Source organism: Schistocerca gregaria, chromosome X, assembly GCF_023897955.1.
Source record: "Schistocerca gregaria isolate iqSchGreg1 chromosome X, iqSchGreg1.2, whole genome shotgun sequence".
Classification (NCBI taxonomy): Eukaryota; Metazoa; Arthropoda; class Insecta; order Orthoptera; family Acrididae; genus Schistocerca; species Schistocerca gregaria.
In genome coordinates this window covers 300,370,111-300,394,137 of record NC_064931.1, presented here as the reverse complement: position 1 = coordinate 300,394,137, position 24,027 = coordinate 300,370,111, and positions in this window count along the sequence as shown.

The window sequence follows — 24,027 nt, the reverse complement described above, 5'->3', positions numbered from 1 at the left end:
TTCGTCAAATTGTTCCTGTCATCAAGCGTCTGTACCGCAATACTTCGATCAGCCACATCATTAGGACTATACCTCAACCATTGGCTTCAGCACACATGGGTCACTTGGTGGTCACGAGACGCTGTGCCAGTTGCGTATATCGGGTACCAAGATACCAAAAATTTACTTTGTCGGCTTCATGTAGGGAAATTGGAAAGCTGATTAAGCTATTTCGACAAACTGCAGAGTATGAGGCCTCACCATTTGGGAAAGAGCATCGACAGACTGAAAGGCATCGGATATTGACATGCTGTTTAGAACAGCATACATTGATAATAGACGAATGATGATGAAACAGTAATAATCACGGCTCATCCAACAACTTGGACCTGGAAGACTGTCTCCCTCTTCAAAACAGAATATCTGTCTCGAATGGCCTGTCGAAATGAGTCACGGTTAAATTTCTTTCCTAAGAGAGGATGAGCGACCAGTGTGAACGAGACTGAACATCACAAAGTTGTTAAGAAATATTTACTGTAAGGAAGTGATTGAGCAACAGTACAAGGTGGTGCATTGTTCACGCTTGGCAACTGTCACCTAAAAGCAGCCCCCTACTATGACACTATGACCGTCTAACAAAATTTACAAAGCTGCATGCATACCTAACAGTAAAATCAAAATAATTATTTCGGGTTTTGTACAAAAGATTTGAAGCTTCAAATTTTCATTTTGAGAGCTTTTTCCAATATACAATGTTTTTAAGTAGAACTGTAGGAAATGATTCAGTTAGGGAAACTTATGTCGAAGTTACAGAAGAAACCGATTTTCGTTTCGTTTTTTAATCAGAGTGATTGCAATGTTACGAAATTAAGTGATCGGATGCTCGCGTCACTTTCATTTAGTGTCGTAAAAAAGTGTGCGCTAGACCCTTTAAGTTTGGGTTTGTGTGACATTTAGGAAATACTTCGAAATTACTTGTAAATCTAGAAAAGAAGTCAGATCTCCTAACCGTTCACGAATGAGGCATCTACTAACTGAAGGTTCACAGATCTCGATGAAGTATATAAAGATGTTGTGCACAATTTTCTTCGGGTCATAATTGTTGTGAAACTAAAAAATATGTAATTTTTGCCAAGATGGTCTTTTTTCATTGTAAGAGAGCCCGTTGTGATAAGTTTGAACGGGCCTTCAGGCATGACTTTCCCCTGAGAACTGGTTGTGGCCGTTACAAGAAGCCAGTATCTTGTAATCTAACTGAGCAGACTCCTCAAAACTGAGCAAACATGCAAAATTATGTTGGCTATGAAAAGAGTCCTCTGCGCAGTCGGCCGTTCCCTTCAAAACCCGAGGTTTTACAGAAGAGCTCTGTCTCACTGGGACCGATGTTGTTCTGCGCTAAAGACACGTTTCTGTGGCGGGTATGGGCAGTCTCTGGACCACATGGTCCTTCCACTTCGGTGTCATATGATGATGGTTTATCTGGATGCTACATGTACCACAACGTCGATAACAGATTGCTGGTTAGCCAGAGAAACAGTCAGTGATCTTGTTGTTCGTTAGTTGCGATAGTTAGATCATCCGTCTTTAAGATGGCGACTCGTAATATTATCACCGCATCAGGGTTACTTCTAAGGTACTGTCATTGTGCACCCTTACATAGTATCTCTCTCGCTTACCCCCAATCACGTGTTTTATAGCTTCATTTTGTACGTGTCGTCTTTTTACTTATATGTATTGTTTTTCTTGACTGATCAAGTGTTGACCCCGGTCCAGTATTATTATCTCGTACCCATGACCTTTTTCCACTTGTCTTTCTACCTTGTTCGATCATGTGAGTTTCATATTAATTTATTTGTGCGTCCTTTGTCAAAATATACATATTTAATTGAATCTGTAGTCGACTCTTGTTTGAATAGAATTATGCTGTTCCCTTCTGTCCTTAATTTATCACCGCGGATGATTTACTACACTAAAACTGTGTAGATAACGTCGAACCACGAATAATGAATTCAATACCTTAGGGACGCTTAGGGCAGTGAGTAAAGTAGTGGGTGCCCGTTTCACCTTTTAACACAGTGAGGAATAGGAGGTATCACAACACTTTTTGCATACTATGAGTCATTTTCATACACACTACACATGAGTGAAGATGACTAATGTTATGTTAGTGAGGACATGCCATTATAGACGGAAGCGCCTACCTGAGCAGATGTAACGCGGGATATCCTCTGGTTAGTGGTTGCAGTGTTAGGCCACATGAGACGTGATTTTTGCAGAATGTGCTGTGACAACTGTGGATTACATCGTCCTCGTGCTTGTTAATTTTACAGATGACGTTGTGAGACCTGTGAACCACCCCAAATAAATTATGACAACCGCAAATAATTTCTGATCATTTCAGCATCATTACCTATATTGAGATAAAATTATGAGCAATGTTGTTTTCGGATTTTTCGGGTTCCCTTCTGTTCTTCATTTCCGTATCTTACATCTCTTACATTTCCTGTTGAAAATCAACCTACGTCTACAGCAACATGTACAGCACTGCTTTGCAGTTAACTGTTAATTGTTTGGTACATGGATGGCTCACAGAAGCACTTTCAGACTGTTTCTCTGTCGCTCCACTTTCGAATAGCACGTCAGGAAAACGAACCCCAAAATTATTGCGTGTGAGCTACGATTTCTCTCAGTTTATTACGACGATCATTTTCCCTATGTCTGTGAGAGTCAACAAAATATTTTCGAATTCGGAGGAGAAAGGTGGTGGTAGAAATTTCGTGGAAACGTCTCGGTACAACAGAAAACGCCTTTGTTATAACGTTTACACACTTACTCGGGAATTATATTAGTGACACTGTCTTCCCTATTTCACGATCATACAAGGTGAGAAGCCCTTCTTTGAAGTTTTTCGATGTCACCCATCAATCCTATCTGGTAAACATCCCACACCTTTCAGCAATACTCCAGAAGACGACGGATAAGCATAATATAGACAGTCTCTTTAGAAGATTGGTTGCACCTTTATCTTCTACCAATAAAATTCAGTCTTTATTTACCTTTCCCCATAATATTCTCTATGTGATAGTTCTATTTTAATGTGTTCGTAGTTGTAATCCCTAGACATTAACTGAATAGAGAACTTTTAAATTTGAGTGATATATCGAGCAACCGAAATTTAACGGATTCGTTTTAGTACTTAACTGGAGGAAGCCCTCCACCCCCCCCCCCCCCTTTCCCCATTTTATTGTCCAGAGCCAACTGCCATCTTTCACACCAGACAGATATCTTATTTATATTGTTTTAAAATTGGTTTTCATATTCTGTTGACTTTACAACACGGTAAACGTGAGCATCATTTGCACAAATCCAAGAGGAATACTCAGATAGTCCTCTAAATTGATTAATAGATTGCCAACAACAAAGACCCTATAATATGTCTTTCGAGAACGCTAGATATAACTTCTGTTTCACTCGATGACTCTACATCACTTACTACGAACTTCGACCTTTCTGATATGAAATCAAGAATCCAGTGTCACAACTACGACGGTACTCTAAAGGATCGCAATTTTATTACAAGCCGCTTGTGAGGAACGCTGTCGACAGTCCTCTGGAAAAATCGAATGAGTTTGAGACAGACCGCCGATGGCAGTCATTACTTCGTTTGAATAAAGAGACTGTTCTGCTTCACAACAACAATATTTTCGAATCTGTACCGACCATGTGTCAATACACTCTTTTCTTCGAGGTAATTCATGAAGATTCAACACAATCTGCGTTCCAAAATCCAATAGTAACAACTGAAAATTTGTGCCCCTGGGATTCGAACCCGGATTTCTTTCATTAACTATTAGGCTCCTTAGCACATCTAAATACTTATCTAGAACTTTCATTGTCGTTATTGTTTCCACCAGAAGATAGCCTAAAGGTCAGTACGACCGTTTGCGATAAGCAAGAAACTCTGGTTCGACTCCCGGACTGACACACATTTTCCATTGTCGCCATAGATTTATTACAATGTAGCTTCAGCACATCTGAACGTTTTTCACTGATATGGTTTTATGTCTATGCAGCTTCATTTATTTCATCCCAGCTCTACAGTCACTGCATTTCAGGGTATTTAATTCATTTGAGAACAGAAAGCTAGGGTTTACGTCAGATTGTCTTCGAGGTGACGAAAAAGTGTCTCGAATGACCTCGTCGTTAACGCTAACCTTTTCTTTATCATTATAGATGAAGTAATAACTGAGTCCAACAAGGATGGAGCAGAGACAGCCGTCTCCTTGTTGAAAGAGTCATTCGTTCATTCGCTCTAAGCGATTTAGCGAAACTGCGGAAAATATAGACTCAGTAATATGGGAACTGTAGGGATCAAATTAAAATCAGGCTATCCAGCTATCCTAATCTACGTTTTTCCTCAAGCAGCTTGAGGACAATGCTCAGATCTTTCGTTTTTTAGGGACACGACGTAGTTCCTTCTCCATTCTTTATCAATGAGGGCGTTCTCGCTGTCTACATTGATCCAGTCGTCAAAAGAGAGCTACATCTTAATCTTATTTCGTTTATTTAAGCATAGACGTCGAAGCCGGGTTTGAACACCGTACCTTCCATATAGGAATCGGGGTTGATTCAATTACTCTCTTCAGACTTGTATAAATTTCGTAAATAATACTGGCCCAAAAATTATTGGTTTGCTTGCTGCGTCTAAATCGTATAAAATCCGAAACTATCGACGACAGCCTCCATTATAGTCATCAGAGACTACGTCTGCCTGCTCTGAAATAGGCGACGCTCACATTTTTATGCCTAGAGCGAAGCATTTGATTGGCTAGTAAATGGCATCATGACGACACGCAGATAGCGCGTGTTCAGGTGGCGCCCTCCTCTAATTCTTCATGAGACAGTACCGGCCATCGCAGATTTCTTCAATTTTCTGTACCTGTGGTGACGTTGGTACTTGAACACAGCGATCGGTAGTAATCCCTAACTGATGTCATTGTAAAACAGATACTTTCCAGCTACGTTTAAGGCACGTGCCTAACTCTCTATAGCGGTCCCGTCTGGTAACTACACAAAGAGAAAGGGTAGAATAAAATTAAAACTGCTGTTCCAGTCACAGTTTGGGGTTGCTTATACAATTAAGAGTTTAATGGTAGTAGGCCAGGGCTGCTCACCCATTTATTAAAAAGTTGATTCATTTAAATCACATAATTATCCCTTAAAAGGAGCACCAGCCTCACCGACGACCAGACCCCTGATGCCACCAGCAACTCCAACACTTGCGTGAGTGGGGCGAAGAGCCCCTTGGCCGAAATTTTAAGCAACCGTCGGCATTTCCACCCTCTCTCATGCTGGCAGCAGGGAACTTTTTCTGTCGGAGGAAGCATCCAGTGTGCGAGAACCCGAGACTACAAAATTACTGAAAGTCACTATCTCGCGGTCACTTAGTGGCATTGCTTGGTAGGGTCGTTGAGTAATAGGCCCAGTATAGCTGTCAGACTTCGGCAGTGGTAACTGCTACGTTTCACCTGCAATTCCAAATACACTGAGGTGACGAATGTCATGGGATAGCGATTTGCACATATATAGGTGGCGGTAGTATCGCGTACACTAGGTATGAAAGGGCAGTGTATTGGCGGAGCTGTCAGTTGTACTCAGGTGACTCACGTGAAAAGATTTGCGGCGTGATTATCGCCGAACTCGGAAATTAAAGGACTTTGAACGCGGAATAGTAGTTAGAGCAAGACTCATGAGACATTCTGTTCGTGTAATCGTCAGAGAATTTAACATCCCGAGGTCCACAGTGTCAAAAGTGTGCCGAGAATACCAAATTTCAGGTATTACCTACCGCTACTGACAGGGCAGTGGCCGGCCGCCTCCTCTTTACAACCGAGAGTGGCGCCGTTTGCGTAGAGTCGTCAGTGCTAACAGACAAGCACTACTGCGTTAAATAACCGCATAACTCAATGTGGAACGTATGACAAGCGTATTCGTTAGGACAGTGCAGCGAAACTTGGCGTTAATGGGCTATGCTAGCAGACGACGTAGGTGCCTTTATTGACAGCACGACACCGCCTATATCTCCTTTCCTGGGCTTGTGACCATATCCGTTGGACCCTAGACGACTGGAAAACCTTGGCCCGATCAGATGAGTCCCAACTCTAGTTGGTGAGAGATGAGAGTGGGATTCGAGTGTGGCGCAGACCAGACGAAGCCAAGGATCCAAGTTGTTAACAGGGCACCGTGCAAGCTAGTGGTGGCACCATAATGGTGTGGGGCCGTGTTTACACTGATTGGACTGGGTCCTCTGGTACAACTGAACCGATCATTGACTGTAAATGGCTATGCTCGACAACCTCGAGATCAAACAACGATGGATTTTCCATAGGGGACAATGGTCCACGTCGCGGGGCCACAACTGTTCGAGGTTGGTTCTGATCAATTCGAATGAATGATTTGGCCACTCGGATAGCCCGACGTGAATCTCATCGAACATTTATAGGACATAATCGAGGCGTGCACAAAATCCTGCACGGACAACCCTTTCGCAATTGTGGACTGCTATTTATTTAATTTATTTATTTATTGTTCCGTGGGACCAAATTAAGGAAAAGTCTCCATGGTCATGGAACGAGTCAATATATGAAATTATAACACGATATTAGAAACAGATAAAATGAAATATAATAAAAACATATGCAGGTGACAAGTCGTAAGTTTAAATAAAGAAAATCTACAATGTAACACTGGAATTTGCTTAATGTTTTAGCTCTTCCAGGAGCTCCTCGACAGAATAGGAGGAGTGAGCCATGAGGAAACTCTTCAGTTTTGACTTAAAAGTGTTTGGGCTACTGCTAAGATTTTTGAGTTCTTGTGGTAGCTCATTGAACATGGATGCAGTAGGATACTGCACTCCTTTCTGCACAAGAGTCAAGGAAGTGCATTCCAATGCAGAATGGATTTCTGCCTAGCATTAACTGAGTGAAAGCTGCTAACTCTTGGGAATAGGGTAATATTGCTAACAACAAACGACATTAGAGAAAATATATACTGTGAGGGCAATGTCAGAATTCCCAGACTATTGAATAGGGATCGACAAGAGGTTCTCGAACTTACACCACATATAGCTCGAACAGCCCGTTTTTGAGCCAAAACTACCCTTTTTGAATCAGAAGAATTACCCCAAAACATAATACCATAAGACATAAGCGTATGAAAATATGCGAAGTAGACTGCTTTTCGTGTTGAAGTGTCACTTATTTCAGATACTGTTCTAATGGTAAATAAAGCAGCATTTAGTTTCTGAACAAGATCCTGGACATGGGCTTTCCACGACAGCTTACTATATATCCGAACGCCTAGGAACTTTAATGGTTCCGTCTCGCTTACAATATACCCATTCTGTCTCATCAAAATATCGGTTCTTGTTGAATTGTGAATTAGAAACTGTAAAAACTGAGTCTTACTGTAATTTAGCATCAAATTATTTTCCACAAGCCACGGACTTATTTCATGAACTACATTATTTGATACTGTTTCAATATTACACACAAGATCCTTCACTACCAAGCTGCTGTCATCAGCAAACAGAAATATTTTTGAATCACCTGCAATAGTAGAAGGCATATCATTTATATAAATAAGAAACAGCAGTGGCCCCAGCACCGACCCTTGTGGAACGCCCCACTGAACAGTGCCCCATTGGGACTGAACATCACCACCACTCTCAATATTGCGGAGAATTACCTTCTGCTTTCTGTTCTTAAAGTAAGAGGCGAACCAACTGTAAGCTACTCCCCTTACTCCATAATGGTCCAACTTCTGCAGTAATATTTTGTGGTCAAGACAGTCAAAAGCCTTCGTTAAGTCAAAGAAAACACCCAGCGCTCGTAACCTTTTATTTAATCCGTCCAAAACCTCACAGAGAAAAGAGAATATAGCATTTTCAGTTGTTAAACCATTTCTAAAACCAAACTGAACATTTGACAGCAAATTATGTGAATTTAAATGCTCCAGTAACCTTGTATATACAACCTTCTCGATAACTTTAGCAAACACCGATGGCATAGAAATAGGTCTAAAATTGTCAACATTATCAATGTCTCTCTTGTGCTCAGAGCCATTTTTGAACGGATATTTCCACAACGCACTGATTCTATATCCTCGTCCTGTCTCTGCAGACCAGCCACTTCCTTTACGACTGACCATATGGTTTTGATTTTATCCTGAGACTTAGCTATTCTATCTGCATACCACATACTTTTTGCCTTCCTAATACCATTTTTAAGCACCTTACAATACCGTTTGTAATGGGCTGCTGCATTTAGATTTTGACTGTTTCTAACATATTGATATAATTGCCACTTTGTTCTACAAGATATTCTTATCCCTCTAGTCAGCCACCCAGGCTGTCTGTTTGTGCTAGTACCCTGTTTTGAATGTTCTGACGGAAAGCAACTTTCAAAGAGCACGAGAAAAGTCTTGAGAAAAGCAATATATTTATCGTCTACTGTATCAGCGCTATAAACATCTTGCCACTCTTGTTCCTTGATAACGTTTACAAATCTCTCTACAGCAACTGGATCCTAAACAGCTGATGATTATATTTAACAAGTGCTGCAGCACAAAAATCTTTTAGAGTTAAAATTTGTGCATCATGATCTCAAAGGCCATTCACCTTTTTGCTAACAGAATGCCCTTCTAGTAATGAGGAATGAACAAAAATGTTGTCTACGGTTGTTCTACTGTTCCCTTGCACTCTCGTTGGAAAGAATACGGTTTGCATAAGATTATATGAATTAAGGTGGTCTACCAGCATCCTCTTCCTTGCACAATCACTTATACAATTAATATTTAAGTCACCACATACAACTAACTTTTTGTATTTCCTATAAAGTGAACCAAGAACCTCCTCTGGCCTTAGCAAAAATGTTGTGAAATCGGAGTCTGGGGATCTATAAATAACAACAGTTAGAAGTTTAGCTCCATTAAATTTAACCACATCTGCACAACATTCAAACACATTTCCAGTGCAGTACTTTGAAACATCAATTGACTCAGATGGGATGCCGTTTTTCACATACATGGCTACTCTCCCACACCGCAAAGAGCTCCTCGAAAAGCTGCCAGCCAACCTGTATCCTGGTAAAGGAAGTCTCTGAATTATCTCCTTATTTAAGAAGTGTTCAGATATACCAATAATTTCAGAGTCAACATCTATAAGCAGTTCACTAACTTTATCTCTAATACCTTGTATATTTTTATGAAATATACTAATTCCCTCATTACTCGGATACCTAAGCTTTGCCAAAAGTGGTTCCTTTGTTAGAGAGACTTCCTTTAAGCAGGAATACCTATCAGCTGACTTAAATCTAAAAAAGGTGCAGCTCTAACACCCACTACTGCAGAAATTTTCCCATGAGTTATCCCACCAACCCCACTTATGCTGTCACCTATAAGTTTTGCCAACCTCCTCTTCCCATACCTATTGAGGTGCAGGCCATGTCTAGTGAAACCCGTCCTACTGATAGACTCCACCGACACCATTGAAATGTGATCCATGCTTTCTGTCATCAGCGCACCACCAAGTCTCATGTTATTACGCCTGACGGCTGTATTAAGATGAGGCCGATCGTGGCACTGAAACAGTTCCACGAAATGCACATTCGTGTTGCCCGTCTGAGTGGCTATCTTTTCCAGGTCACCATCTATGTCATACTCCCCATCCCTATCAATACTATTATTAGCCCCATCCACAATCACTACCTGATCCTCTTTAATAAAATCCCTACATAACCCCCCTATGTTAACAGTCACCTGAGCCAATCCTGCATTAGGCTTCACAATGCTGGTGACCTGGTACTCACTGCCAAGCACTTCCTGCAACTGCTGGCCTACACCTCTGCCATGAGAACTACCTAACAGCAGAAACCATCTTCTTCCTCTTCGACTTTGCAACTGTTCTAGCCACCGTAACTACTGAGGTCTGCTGCATACTTCCTACATCTACAGCTACTAGAGGTTCTGACAGTTGGTCATATCTATCGTAAACACCAATAGTAAAATTATCTGAAAATCTTCTTCTCCTAGCAGATCTCTTGCCAACAGCCAGCTCCCATTCCCCAACCCCCTTGTCCCTCCTCATCCTATCTAGCTCCTCCTGTGCGTTTTTCAACTGCGTCTGAAGGGCACAGATCTTACACTCCTGATCCTCTATCAACTTACTCTTACTACATAACCTGCAGTTCCCGGAGCGGATCTCACCAGAATGCCCACCGGCTTCCCCACTGCATTCCTCCAAGTGAAAATACTTACAAGTCTCACACCGCAATCCACTACTCACGAACCTACGGCAAAGCCCACACTTCTCACTCATGGTAAAAGTTTACTTTTACTAAGTTTCACTACTACAATAAGAAGACGTTAAAAACCTGACTACAATAATCACAAACTTACTCTACAAGGGAGTACTACTATTATTAACAGTATTAATAAATAACAAATGTGAATATAACAAAAGACTAATACAGAAAGAGAATCAAACGTCTAATGACACAGTAACGAACCTGAAAACAGATCCCAAAAGGTTCTTCTGAAATTATTTCACCAGAAATCACAAAAAACACCGGTTGAAGACTACTAAAGTTCCTAAATAAACCACTATACACAAACAGTTAATTAGTACTTAGCTTTCGATGCGCCGCTACAGCTGCAACTGGTCAGCGCGGAATGTAAACACAGGTAAGAGGTTACGTTGCTCGATACGAAACACTCACAAATATCAGGTCACAACACAAGAAAGGCAGAGGTGAATGAAGAAACCACTAATTAGTCACTTATATAGTAAATATTATCACAAAAACCGTTATAATATGTATCTGAAACCTAAAAATATATAACAACTTAGAGAGCGATCTCTCACGCAGTCACTCGCTTATGACGTCACACCAAAGACAGACACACTGCAGCGAGCGTGGCTCAATATTTCTTCAGGGGACTTCCAGCGATTCGCTGAGTCCATGCGACATCGAGTTGCCGCGTTGTGCCTCTCAAAAGGAGGTCCGACACCATATCAGGAGGTATTCAAATCTTTCAAATGGCTCTGAGCACTATGGGACTTAACATCTGAGGTCATCCGTCCGCTACAATTAAAATTTCTTAAACCTAACTAACCTAAGAATATCACACACATCCATGCTCGAGGCAGGATTTGAACTTGCGACCGTAGCAGCAGAGCGGCTCCAGACTGAACCACCTAGAACCGCTCGGCCACAACGGTCGGCTCAAGAGGTGTCCTATGACTTTTGTCACCTCAGGGTTGTCCCAGATACTTTCGATGGGACTGTCATAGAGTAATTTAGCGAGCCAGTCGAGTTGCTATAGGTGGATGAGTGTTTGTTTATCTAAAAGTGTATGCATGCATCGCTGCGCTCACAGTTGTTGTCATCTTGGAATGCGGAAGTGTCCAGAGCATACTCAACATGAAGATGTACAAGCAAGGGCAACACTGACCTCCGGCCTGTATCATACCTTGCATACACTGCGGGCTAAACGCCTCACTGTAACGTGGGTGAACGCCATGCTTTGCGTCGTTTGAACGAAGACAACATCGCGACTAGTTGGACCACATTGCAATGTTTCTGTCAACTACTGTCCAGTTTTAGTGTCATTTGATCGAATGAAGATGTGCATTTTTATTTGGCGCTGTGGGCAATGACATTATACGAAGTCCCCTATTACAAATTTCTATTACAGCCTTTCTCTATTTTCGCTCGAAATCTGGTTGAGATGGACCGGTATTCGCTGACAGCTGCAGTTCCTATCGTGTTGAAACCGATTGTAATTGGCAACGTGTGACACCTTTCTACAGCCCCTATAGGTTACGAAGTTTTACGACCACTGTCCTTACGCCATCTTACGTGGCTGCGAGTGATACACCACTCCTGGTAGACACGTCGGACAGTCTCCGTTGCCGGTCTGTGTGGCCGAGCGGTTCTAGGCGGTACAGTCTGGAACCGCGCGACTGCTACGGTCGCAGGTTCGAATCCAGTCTCGGGCATGGATGTTTGTGATGTCCTTAGGTTAGTTAGGTTTAAGTAGTTCTAAGTTCTAGGGGACTGATGACCTCAGAAGTTAAGTCCCATAGAGCTCACAGCTATTTGAACCATTTTGAACAGTCTCCGTTGACACAACAACAAATGGGGAAACTTCATTAACAGTGTGGTTATGAGTCTGTCCAAACACGTCAGCCCGTTTCTACCAAACTGTCACAGCTGCAAGTTGACTCTTTTTACTGCAAAGAGCTCATACAATCGATTGGCTCATAGACACCAATCCACTGTCATGATTTACGTCAGCGTTGCAGATTAAGGTGACCAGCTAGTAGCACTTGCACACCATCTGCAGCTCTGCAAAGCGAACAGTTAGTTGTTTTAAGGGGATGGTTAACATTCTGTCCGGTGAGCTTATTTCAGTTGGTCTAATAGATTTCCATGTAAGTCATTTCTTTTCCACTTTCACTGCAACGGAAAAGTTACTCCAACACTGACATCTTAGATGGCTTTTCTGATTCGCTTAAAGCTAACACCTCTGCTTCTTTATGTAAACATAAGCACTTACAGTCTTTAATTGCGTCCACATTTAAATCTATTTCAAGTTTTATTTGGAAACATGTATCCAACAGTCGCCGAAGCTCCAGTTCCACGGGAAAATTATATCATCACAAACGTGAATTCCATCTGCAAATATTTCTTTAGCAACATGTGGAAAGGTGCTTAAGCAGAGGGCTTTGCGCGTAAGATAGATGACGAATCGATTGCACTCATTTAACCTCAAATGAACGACAACGAAGCAAACGTTACAGAAATGTTAGGATCCTCGCGTGATTAATGACCAATACTAACTTCTGCGAAGTGCGTGTCCGTCAACTGTTTCGGGAGAAGATTAATTAGGCATCGACAACCCACAGGTCGCAGCGGTGATGTTCTCAGCGGCTTAGCGAAGCAAAAAAGTGCCACGTCAGCTACATTCTCAATCGCACTCTAACTTCCGCATTTTACCCAGATCACAAAAAGAACCACGTCACATCACTTTCAAACGATATGTCTACCATTCTACTCTCGCATATCGAGCTAGAGAAGAAAGCTGTCGACTGAAACTTCGTTAAATTTTTTCGCCGCAGGGAAAACGCATTTTTATTTTAACGACTGCCATCCCAAGTAGATTGTCGTATACTAGAAACACCCTTCCCTATTTTGTGATAAAACAAAACGAACCACCACATTTCACCGTTTTCTATGGCCTAAGCCAATCCTGTCTCGTAAGGATCGCATACTGCGCAGCAATACAAGAGAAAGGAAAAGCCTATCGTAAGCAGTTCATTTAGTGGAAGTGTTGCTTCTTCTGAGTGTTCTACCAATAAATTCAGTGTTCGGTTCGTCTACGCTATAAGATTTTATATACTATTGTACCAGTTTAACTCGTCGATGACTACAGTCATTATATTAGATGTTTACTTGAAACGACAAGCTCTAAGCTCTTGTTACTTATCATGTAACAGAAAGTCAACCGTATCCTCTTATTACTCATGAGGTGAACCGTCCATTATTTACTACTCAGGGCCAGTTGCCAATTTTTGCACCATTTAGATATCTGTTATAAATGATTTTGTAACAAGTTTTGATACTCTGTTAATTGACTAGCTGAAATGTATGGCACTATTTATAAACAGTATCGGGAAGGCTGCTCCATTTTTCTCCCAAATCATCTATGTATATCAAGGTTTCACTAGATAAGTTAAATTATTACCTACTGTGACCTTTCTGCCATGAATTTGCGAATCCAGTCACCTAGCCGAGGCGATACTCTATAGTCACACAGTTTAATTAAAAGTCACCTGTGAGAAATGGCGTCGACAGCCATATGCAAATCTTGGAATGTGGAATCAATTAGAGATCATCTGGCGGCAATTCGTGTGTCATGAGAACAATATTTCCAGAACCCATGCTGATTCTGTATCAGTAGACAATTTTTTGAGGTATGTGTACAACAGATGTTTCTGAAGCACACTAATAATTTACGCTTAATGAGATGGGTCTATAATTCAGTAGTAGTTTCATTTATGTACTCTCAGCTATGGATGAAGACCTGACCTTTACTGTTTCAAATATTTTTTCTTCCAGCTAATACCCCTCATCCACAAATACTGACGTGTTTGAATTATTTACGCTGGGTAGCCAAAAGTCATGGTAAGACATAGCGACGCGAGAAGGTCGTCGGCTGCTGAAGTACTGTCTCTATACGGTCCTGGAAGAAAATAATTCCTGGCATCTCACGCTGATACCGATGGCAATTTTACGTACAGTTGGCAGTCAGTCTTGTGGACGGTCTATTCACCATCTATATTTGAGACGTTTTTGATAGTTATGATTCGCCTTGTCATTTCACATCGCCGTGTGTCACTCCCAGTCGCTGAATTCGCCAGTTTTTTTGATCGAGTTGCTCCAGGACTCTCTGGAAGAGGCTTGCTGACAGCATTTTGTGTCTAAATATATTAAATCCTATGTTAGGGAAAAATCCTACGAAATTGTTATTCTCTGTGCTTCAGGCGTTTGCAGAGTAAGTTGATGAAATCTGTAGCATCATCATTCCTATGAATATACCACAGGACGTTCATTCGAAGTATGACAAATCTGTTAAGTATCATATTTGTGGGACGTTATTAGATAATACCAGCAAAAAACAGTGTAGAAATACCTGTCATCTAACTTGAAAATTTTGCAGCGTAGCACACAATGAATGCAACCTGAATTACAAGTTCCGGTATGTTTTACCACAATATGAGTAGGTACGACACCCACTTATTTACTGACCACTTGGCTGCTTTTGATCTGAGTGATGACCGAATTATGGCATGTAGAGATATATTTTGTTTTTGAAGAGGATTCAAAAGTATATAACACAGTGCTTCCTTGATTCATATGGCTGAGTGTTGCGTGATGTCCTTAGGTTAGTTAGGTTTAAGTAGTTCTAAGTTCTAGGGGACTGATGACCATAGATGTTAAGTCCCATAGTGCTCAGAACCATTTTTGAACCTTGATTCATCAAGATTTATTCAGGAGCCACTTCATAAACGTGCTGAAAATCTACATCCTTACGATTTTCGTTTCTTACGAGATGCACATCCCGACGATGCTATGTTCAGTTTATTACGAAGAAATGGTGTTTCCTGTAAGAATATCCTCATTTTGGGGAGAGGCTCTAAGAAACTGTGCTACCCAATATATCTGAATTGTCAAGTAAACCCACAGGGGGTGCCATATTGGATGCAGAATATGAGTACTTGATGGCTGTTTGGCAGGAATTTAGTACCTTCAGCATATGAGAATATGTACAAATGTGCCCATCCTTGCAAATGCATCCGAACGGTTTCACAGTGCATGACTGGTAACGTCTTGAGTCCACCTGCCACTATGTATCTCCTGGGTTAACATGGGACACAATGCTCAAAAGCAATTATGTCGAAATTCAGCTTTAAACCAATGTTGACATGTTGTTGATCACTGACCTTGGGATTTGAGATGAACTTTATCACTGTATCCACAGACATGGCAAGGAAAATAAGCCACGAACGGGTGAACTGTTCAGCTGCACCATTTATTAAAGTTACATCCTGTACTTAGATGTTATTAATTAAAACGTGCTTGTCATTCAACGCTGTCTACCTATTGGATGATTCCGACGTCTGGGTTGCGCACAAAACGATAGAATGCATTTTTCAAAGCTTAGCAGATCATAATGGTGTTGAATATCTCTTGGAGGTAGACTTGGCGTATCCTGATAGTTTGTGGGAGGAATACATTGACTTGGCGCTGTGTCCAGAGTAACAAATTCCGCGACGTGGTCCGCATGCCAAGCTGAGGACGATGCTGATGAAGAAAAAAAGATATATACTGCATTGTAGGAAGTTCCAGTAGTGCCCCAATTTGGGCATGGAACTGATTAATTACCTGCATTTCACATTCCAACCAATTTAAATGCCGCGCAGTCTGAGGCGCCTTGTCACGGTCCGCACGGCTACCTCCGTCGGAGGTTCGAGTCCTCCCTCGGGCATGTGTGTGTGTGTTATCTGTAGCGTAAGTTAGCTTAAGTTTCATTAAGTAGTGTATAAGCTTAGTAACTGATGACTTCAGCAGTTTGATCCCATAAGATCTTATCACAAATTTACAAAATTTACCAATTTAAATATCTCGATATTGTGAAGGTTGCAATACAGTTCAGACAACCGGTTTATGTTATAATGTACATCTGTAGTGGACCTATCAGACCTTCACATGCAAGGATTTCATCAAGGGTATATGCAAACTCATCCTGAAGAGCAAAAGTTGCTTTCTGTGGACATAAACAGCTTCATTTACTGGGTTTAGAACTACAAACCATGTGAGGTGATAACGTGCCACACCGATGTATTCAACACATTTGAATATAGGCTGAAATGAAAAAAATCATGGGATACCTCCTAACATCGTGTCCGATATCCTTTTTCCAGGTGTAGTGCAACAGCTCGACGTGGCATGGACACTACACGTTGCTGGAAGTCCCCTGGAGAAGTACTGAATAATACTGCCTCTACAGCAGTGAAATTGTTGCCGGTGCAGGATTCTGTGCACGAACTCACCTCTCGATTACATCCCATAAATATTGTATAGGATTCACGTCGGTTGATCTGGGTGGCCAAATCTTTCGCTCAGCGCCAAGAATGTTCTTCAAACCAACCGCGATCACTTGTGGCCCTGTGACATGGCGCATTGTCGTCTATAAAACTTCCATCGTTGTTTGGTGAGAAGAAGTCCATGAAGGGTTGCAAATTCCCTCGAAGTAGTCGAAAATAACCATTTCCCGTCAATGATGGTTTCAGTTGCAACAGAGGACCTAGTATTTCCACGTAAACCATTATGGAGCCAACACCATCTTGGACAGTGCCTTGTGACAACTTGGATCCATTGCTTCGTAGGGTCTGCGCCACACTCGAAAACTACCATCAACTCATACCAACTGAAATTGGGACTCATCTGACCAGGTCAAGGTTTTCCAGTCGTTTAGGGTCACGAACCCACGAGAGGCGCTGCAGGTGATGTCCTGCTGCCAGCAAAGGCACTCAAGTCGGTCGTCTGCTGCCATAAGCCATTAACGCCACACTGTCTTAATGGATACATTCGTCGTAGGTCACAAGTTGATATCTGCAGTTATTTCACGCAATGTTGCTTGTCTGTTAGCAGTGACAACTCTACAGAAACGCCACTGCTTTCGTTTTCGTTCTTTAAGTGAAGACCATCGGCCACTGCCTTGTCCATCGTGAGAGGTAACGCCTGAAATTTGATAATAGCGGCACACTCTTACATTATGATATCGGAATACTGAATTCTCTAAGGATTTCCAGAATGGAGTGTCCCATGCGTCTAGGTATAACTACCAGTCCACGTTCGATGTCTGTTAATTCCCATCATGCACCCATAATCACGTCGGAAAACTTTTCACATGATTAATCTAAGTATAAATGACAATTTCCGCCAAGTCCTTGCTCTTTTATACCTTGTGTAAGAGCTACTACTACTCTTTTTAAATGTTCCTATCGCTATACCATGACTTTCGTCACTTCAGTGTAAAAGCGATAACCCGTGTGACATAAAGCCAGCCAACAATGAGGTTATCAGTTTAATGATAGGCGAGGCGAATGGGTAGCAGATTGTGGAGTCTGTAGATTTGAAATATAAAATATGTGCATACCACATGATACCAAGTGGCATTTAACGCCGTGCTAAAATGTGCCGCGGCATGGACTCTGAATCAGTGTGACACATTTATCATAGTGCTAAATTTTATTTATATATTTGTGATACTCTAAATGTGTGAGTACTCTCCTTTGTAGTGGTAGAGGAGTACAAGGTTCATATGAAAGTGTGCTGAAGATTCGCGTGCACATTCATTGCAACATAAAGACTAGAATTAAAGAAGTATAGTTGTGCGGCATGTAAGGTTCGGTACGCCAATGAGCAGGGTCAGTCGCCTAATTGGATAGATTTTGCATATCTTTCGGACCCCCAGGCACCTTTCCTTCACTCTGTGTGTGTGTGTGTGTGAGAGAGAGAGAGAGAGAGAGAGAGAGAAAGAGAGAGAGAGAGAGAGACAGACAGACAGACAGAGAGGGTGTGTTTGTGTTTGGAGTCCAGTGTCACATCCGTGTTCGAGATTACGAGAGAATGGCGAGGGTGAAACTGAATGCTGGCACATAATTTATTCCATTGGAGTAGTACCATGGGGGCTGTCGAGGTTAACTCCCCATACGACTGACGGACCTCCATCAACAGTGTCGCATTCCTCCACTCCATGAATCTTTGCGGAGAAGTTTGGAATTTAACCCAGGACGTAGCGGAAAAATTTGATGATCAGTGACTTTACACTACTACCTCTCCTTTCCCCACTGCCATAATGGCAAAGAGAAAGTAGTCAACAGCACGCAGCTTATCCAAACGATATCACATTTAAGTACTAGCCGCGCCCGGCCATGCTTAATTTCGGTGACCTGATGGCAGCCAGTGTATCCAGCTCAGCATGGCCATTGACAGGAAGACATCTGAATGGTTGAAAATGGACTTTTCAATTGAGCAATAGTTGCTGTTAAGCAGGTTAAAATGCACTAAATCTATGGTGATATTACGCGTAGACTTAAAGATTGTGGAGGTGAGACATGAAGAGAGTGCATGCTCAGCTGTGATAGCTATTCTAGTGAAAGACCTTTTCATTAATTTGCGGTGCACACATTCGACTTGTTAAATGTTTTCCTGGTGGTTTCCTTGACAATAAGAGATAGTTGTTTATAGTTGTATCTCAGCCTACATGTCAGAAACAGAGAAAGACTGTACACATAACTGTGTTGACTACATAGTGTAGACTGGATACCTGCGTCTTTTCATAATATTTTAATTATATTACATAAATATATTGAAATACAGACTGTGTATATAGCAACTACAAGATCTATTATTAAATAAATAAACAAAACAATTTATTCTGGTTCTTGTTTGCAAAGAAAAAGAAACAATGCCTTGAATTGAACCGAAAATATTACGCGGTTAAATTATTTCTGGTGAATTGAAGCTCTATCAGTAACACTGTACTGATGGAGGAAAATGCATTATTGTCTGCAATCTCATATGACAGTTACATGTAGAAAACATGTAGAACATACACTGATGAGCCAAAACATTATCACCACCTGCTTCATAGCTTGTTTGTCCGTCTTTAGAACGAAATATGTCATTGATTCTGCGTATTAGGGATCTGACAGTTTGTTTGCAGATTTTTGGCGGTATGTGGCATTAGATATCTACGCACGGGTCATTAAATTCGCATAAATAACGAACCGTTGATTTGCGTATGCTGTGATGGCGCCCGATAGGGACCCTGATGGTATCCATAGGATTTGGTCGACGAGACGTCAACGTGAGTTCACTATAATGCTCCTCATACCACTGTAGCCCATTTCTGGCTCCGAAACATGGACAGTTATACTACTGCAAGATGACATCGCCATCGGGGAAGATATCAAGCATGATGGGATGGATGCAGCTGTCAACGTGTCTTCGATTACTACCGCACGTGCCATGCAAGTGCAGGAGAATGTCTCCCGTAGCATAATACTGCTCCCACCAGCCTGCGACCGTGGCGCGCTGAGCGTTTTGAGCCGCCGTTCATTTCGAAAACAGCGTTTGTGAAGACAAAAAACTATAATTCATCTGAAGAGCCGACACGTTTCCATTGACGTACGGTCGAATCTCTATCGCCCCGGGCGCACTGCAGTCTTCATTGACGATGTCGTTGGGTTAACATGTGAACACGTTCGGATGTTCTGCTGCAGAGCTCCATGTTCAACAATATGCGTGCACCAGCATTGTGCTCTTTCGGCAGAGATGCCACAGATCACAATCGATCCTGTTTTACAGAGCAGACAAGCCTCTAAGCCCCACGTTCTGTGATGGATCGTGGACGTCCATCCATTTAGTAACTTAGTAGATGCTCACGACAGTAGCACGTCACCTTTCGAGCAACTCCGCCATTTTCGAGGTACTCATTCACAGATTCTGTGTAATAATAACCAGCCCTTAGCTATGGTCACTTATCTCAATGGATGTCCCCATCTGTAGCCCATATCTTCGCTAGGGTGATCCCCCGTCCATGTCTGCTCCGCAGACATACTTTTGCTGCCGCATCACGCTCCCGCAACGTCACCAGGCAGCATCCACTGTCGGCGTACCCAGTGGTCATAATGTTTTGGTTTATTAGTGTGTAATTAGATATGCGTAGGCTGCTACCTGTAAAGGAGTGGTGATAGGTGGGGGAGGGGGGGGCGGGTGTAAAATAGTTGAATCTTGAGGAGAGATCATTGAAACCAACTAGTAGAGGAGTGATGGTGGTGGGAGCGATGAACATGTCGAAACCTACAGGAAGCTTGCTCAGACCAGCCATCCGGTGTCCTCAGCCAGTGGCTCTGCTCGCTCTGAGCATTGGTGTACCTGATACCCATTTCTCATAGCTTACACTTCGCAGGTGGACGCTGCCCCGGAGATCATGCACTGCTCCAGCGTCAAGCACAAATTGTTTATAAATAATAATAACAATAATAATAATGAAGCTACAGCACTCTGAAATCGTTTAAATGAAACACCTGGACACCCTCAGACAGGGGGAGGAAGGGAGGTGAGGAGGGGAATTGTTGGGGAGTGGGGGAGGTAGAAGAATTTTGGGGTGAGGAAGGGGAATTTTGGGAGAGGGTAGGTTTAGGCCGTCATGACACTGATAAAGACAGGCCCAAATGTGGGTTTGCAACCAAGTAACATCGCTACTAATGGTTGCAGATGTAAGAAATTGATTCTGCCTGTATCACTATACCGAAATATTTGAACACATCATAGTTACAGCTTCATCAGGATAATGTGAAATTCAGAATACAAGAAGTCAGTGGAAGAGATGCCATACCACCAGAATCATTGTCCAGAATCCTAAACTTGGCAGAAAAACTGTTAATGGAACTTAGATTAATCACAATCTTTTTCCGATGGCATTGTAGCGTTTCTAGCGCAGATAAACTTCAACACTTGGAAGAACTTCATAGAGCAAATTTTAAATTAGGCTAATGTCTCTTTTATATTGTGACTTTCCGACTTGTCTGATTTCGAATTTTTAAGAACGGTGTATTAAACTCTTTTCGGTTATGGCAGTGAGCCTTGGATTTGTAATGAGAGAGCCATTAAACAACTTGAGGACTGTGGAGCTGAGCGAGCCAGGTATGTTCGGAACGGACAGTAAAATAAATAACATTGTCCAATTACCCCATGTTTGTTGTTATGGAATTACTTAGGTGAACGATTATTGAAGTTTTTGAAATCTGACTGTAAGCAACTCTAACTTCAACATAAACACGTAAGAGAAAAACAACAATTTTTGTGAGTGCTTGCTATTAACTAAAATGTGTTAATATTCACGTACAGTTACAGGAGACTGTAGAACTAACAATGTAATTGGTAGTTGTCTTACCTTTCGGCGACTTTTTCTTCTCACAACATCACATAGTCAGCCAACTGCGACTTACCTAGGAGTAAAATGCATTATTTTTATTTAAAAAAAACTATTTTTACCTACTAGTCTACTTTACAGCGTTACGATATCCAGAAGTAAAAACATTCTGCTCTATTAGATATTTTGTGGTAACTCCTAATTCATACAAAAATTGAGATTTTTATTTTAATGTCCTTAAGTTCTTTGTGAGCTTGTCACTTTTTTTAAGTGGCGTGGTGCCCGCTACAATATGTTACGTACAGTTGTGCCAACAATGCAGAACGATTATAAGTATCACCTTGGCACGATTCATATTATGTGTTTTTTTTTTGTTACACGTACTCTTGAAATTTTTCTGCACTTTCAAAAATCACGTAATACGAAATTCTAGATGTTGGTGAAGAGAAAGTGCAAAAACCACTGCAGATTCAAATTCACAGCCCGTATTTAAATCTATGGACCTTATACATGAAAAAACACCTCGTCACATATTTTCTATTTACAATAAACCATAAGTTTAGTAAACCAACTGAAATGGAGTCATTATCATCATGGTTTCTTATTGTTCACTGCCTAGCAGAGGACTTCATATTTTATGTTATTTGGTAACTCGCATGTGAAGTATGTAACTAATGAGTGTAGCAGAGTCTGAGAAGTGTAATGAGGGTATAGACGCATGTATTTGTTTTGCACAATAGTGAGGGGCAAGTGCTGATTGAAACCCAGCTCTGATCCATACTATAGTTCACTTGAAAAACACTAAGGTAGCCACAGAACTTCACATCACCGTTCGATGGATGGACTGCCACCCCCAGCGTCACTTGTTCTCACTCCATGAGGTACACTGGACAGTATTGGTGATTGACACAGAACACGGAAGCGAAGCTAAGGGCAACCTGGAGCGTAATGAAAACATATCGCCTCCCCATACCGCTTAAGTACTTCCGATGTAATTTTCTTCCATTACCTGTATTGGAAACTAACTGGGGGCCATCAAACAGACGTGTAGCAACGACTGCGATAAAGAGCGACTGAAACACTTCCAATGGCCCCACCCTGGTCCAAAAATAATGTAATATAAAATTCTGGCGTTTGATGAAGAGAAGGTTCCGTTTAGTAACTTTAAACAAAACTATTCGGAAATTTTTTCGAAAAGATGTCAGATGGTACAATGACGCTTTAATGAGAGAAACAACCGAGAACAGTAAGCTTATGAAGGAAATCAGAAATTATTATCAGCTACACTCTACATTTCTTCACTTTAAATGGTAGATGAACGAAGGAAAGAGATGGTTAATAATTATAAAAATGATTTCTCTGAAGAATTGCAAAAATGGTTCAAATGGCTCTGAGCACTATGGGACTTAACATCTATGGTCATTAGTCCCCTAGAACTTAGAACTACTCAAACCTAACTAACCTAAGGACATCACACAACACCCAGTCATCACGAAGAATTGCACAATGAGGTTTATAAAGCCATTGCAGATACATAAGAAGGTAAGTTGCCTCGGTATGAGGGTTTAAATAAAAATGATCAAGCCTAGAGGAAAGAGAAACTTTCAAAATAACATACATTTTGTCTACAGACAAAGACAATCCCAAAAACTGGATCGTTTACGTGTGCTACTTCATACGAGAGATGACAAATTGGTAATACCGAACAATACGTGCACCTCATTATGCTTTGTATTGTACTCAATATTTTGCAAATTTGTCATTAAATACGTAGAAAATATTGATTTTAATCGCGTAAAGGGACAGGATGGCCTTCGAAGCGAATACAACACAATCGACCATTTAGAAGGGCTGAATGAGATTATTACGGTGGAACAATGAGATTGTTACGGTGGAACAATGAGCTGAAATTGCAACTTTGATGGACGTCCATAGTATAGGAGAATGTTTCAGTTAGAAAAAGAAATTCACGAACAGCCCTTGTAGAGTAGGAATTGATGAGGCCTGCGTTACTATACTGAAGATTACGGAAATTCTTCAGTGATGCTGCTTCCAATTTACTTCATTAGGATTATGAGAAATTCAGAACTGAAAGAATCATTAACCAAGGATATTTCATATCGACAAAACTATTTATTATGTGGAGACTCTCTCAAAGCATACAATGCGAGTGACGTGACCACAACGGGTGTCCAGACCAGTTCCTATGAAAAAGAAAGTGAGCGAAATAAAATTAATTTTATAATTTCAGTCACAGATTCTGCAAAATTCAGAGCTCATCGACAGAAATCCCAGACCGGACGAATTATTAAAGTCACAAAACTAAATTAATCAATCTACGTAATTAGATTAATTGTCTCCTGCCAACAGGTACCACCAATAGTTTCAGTACATGCAGGAACATCGATTTAAGGGAATGAAGTAATTTCCACATTCACCACTTCATTAATTTAGAAAGTACACAAAATGGTGAAATTT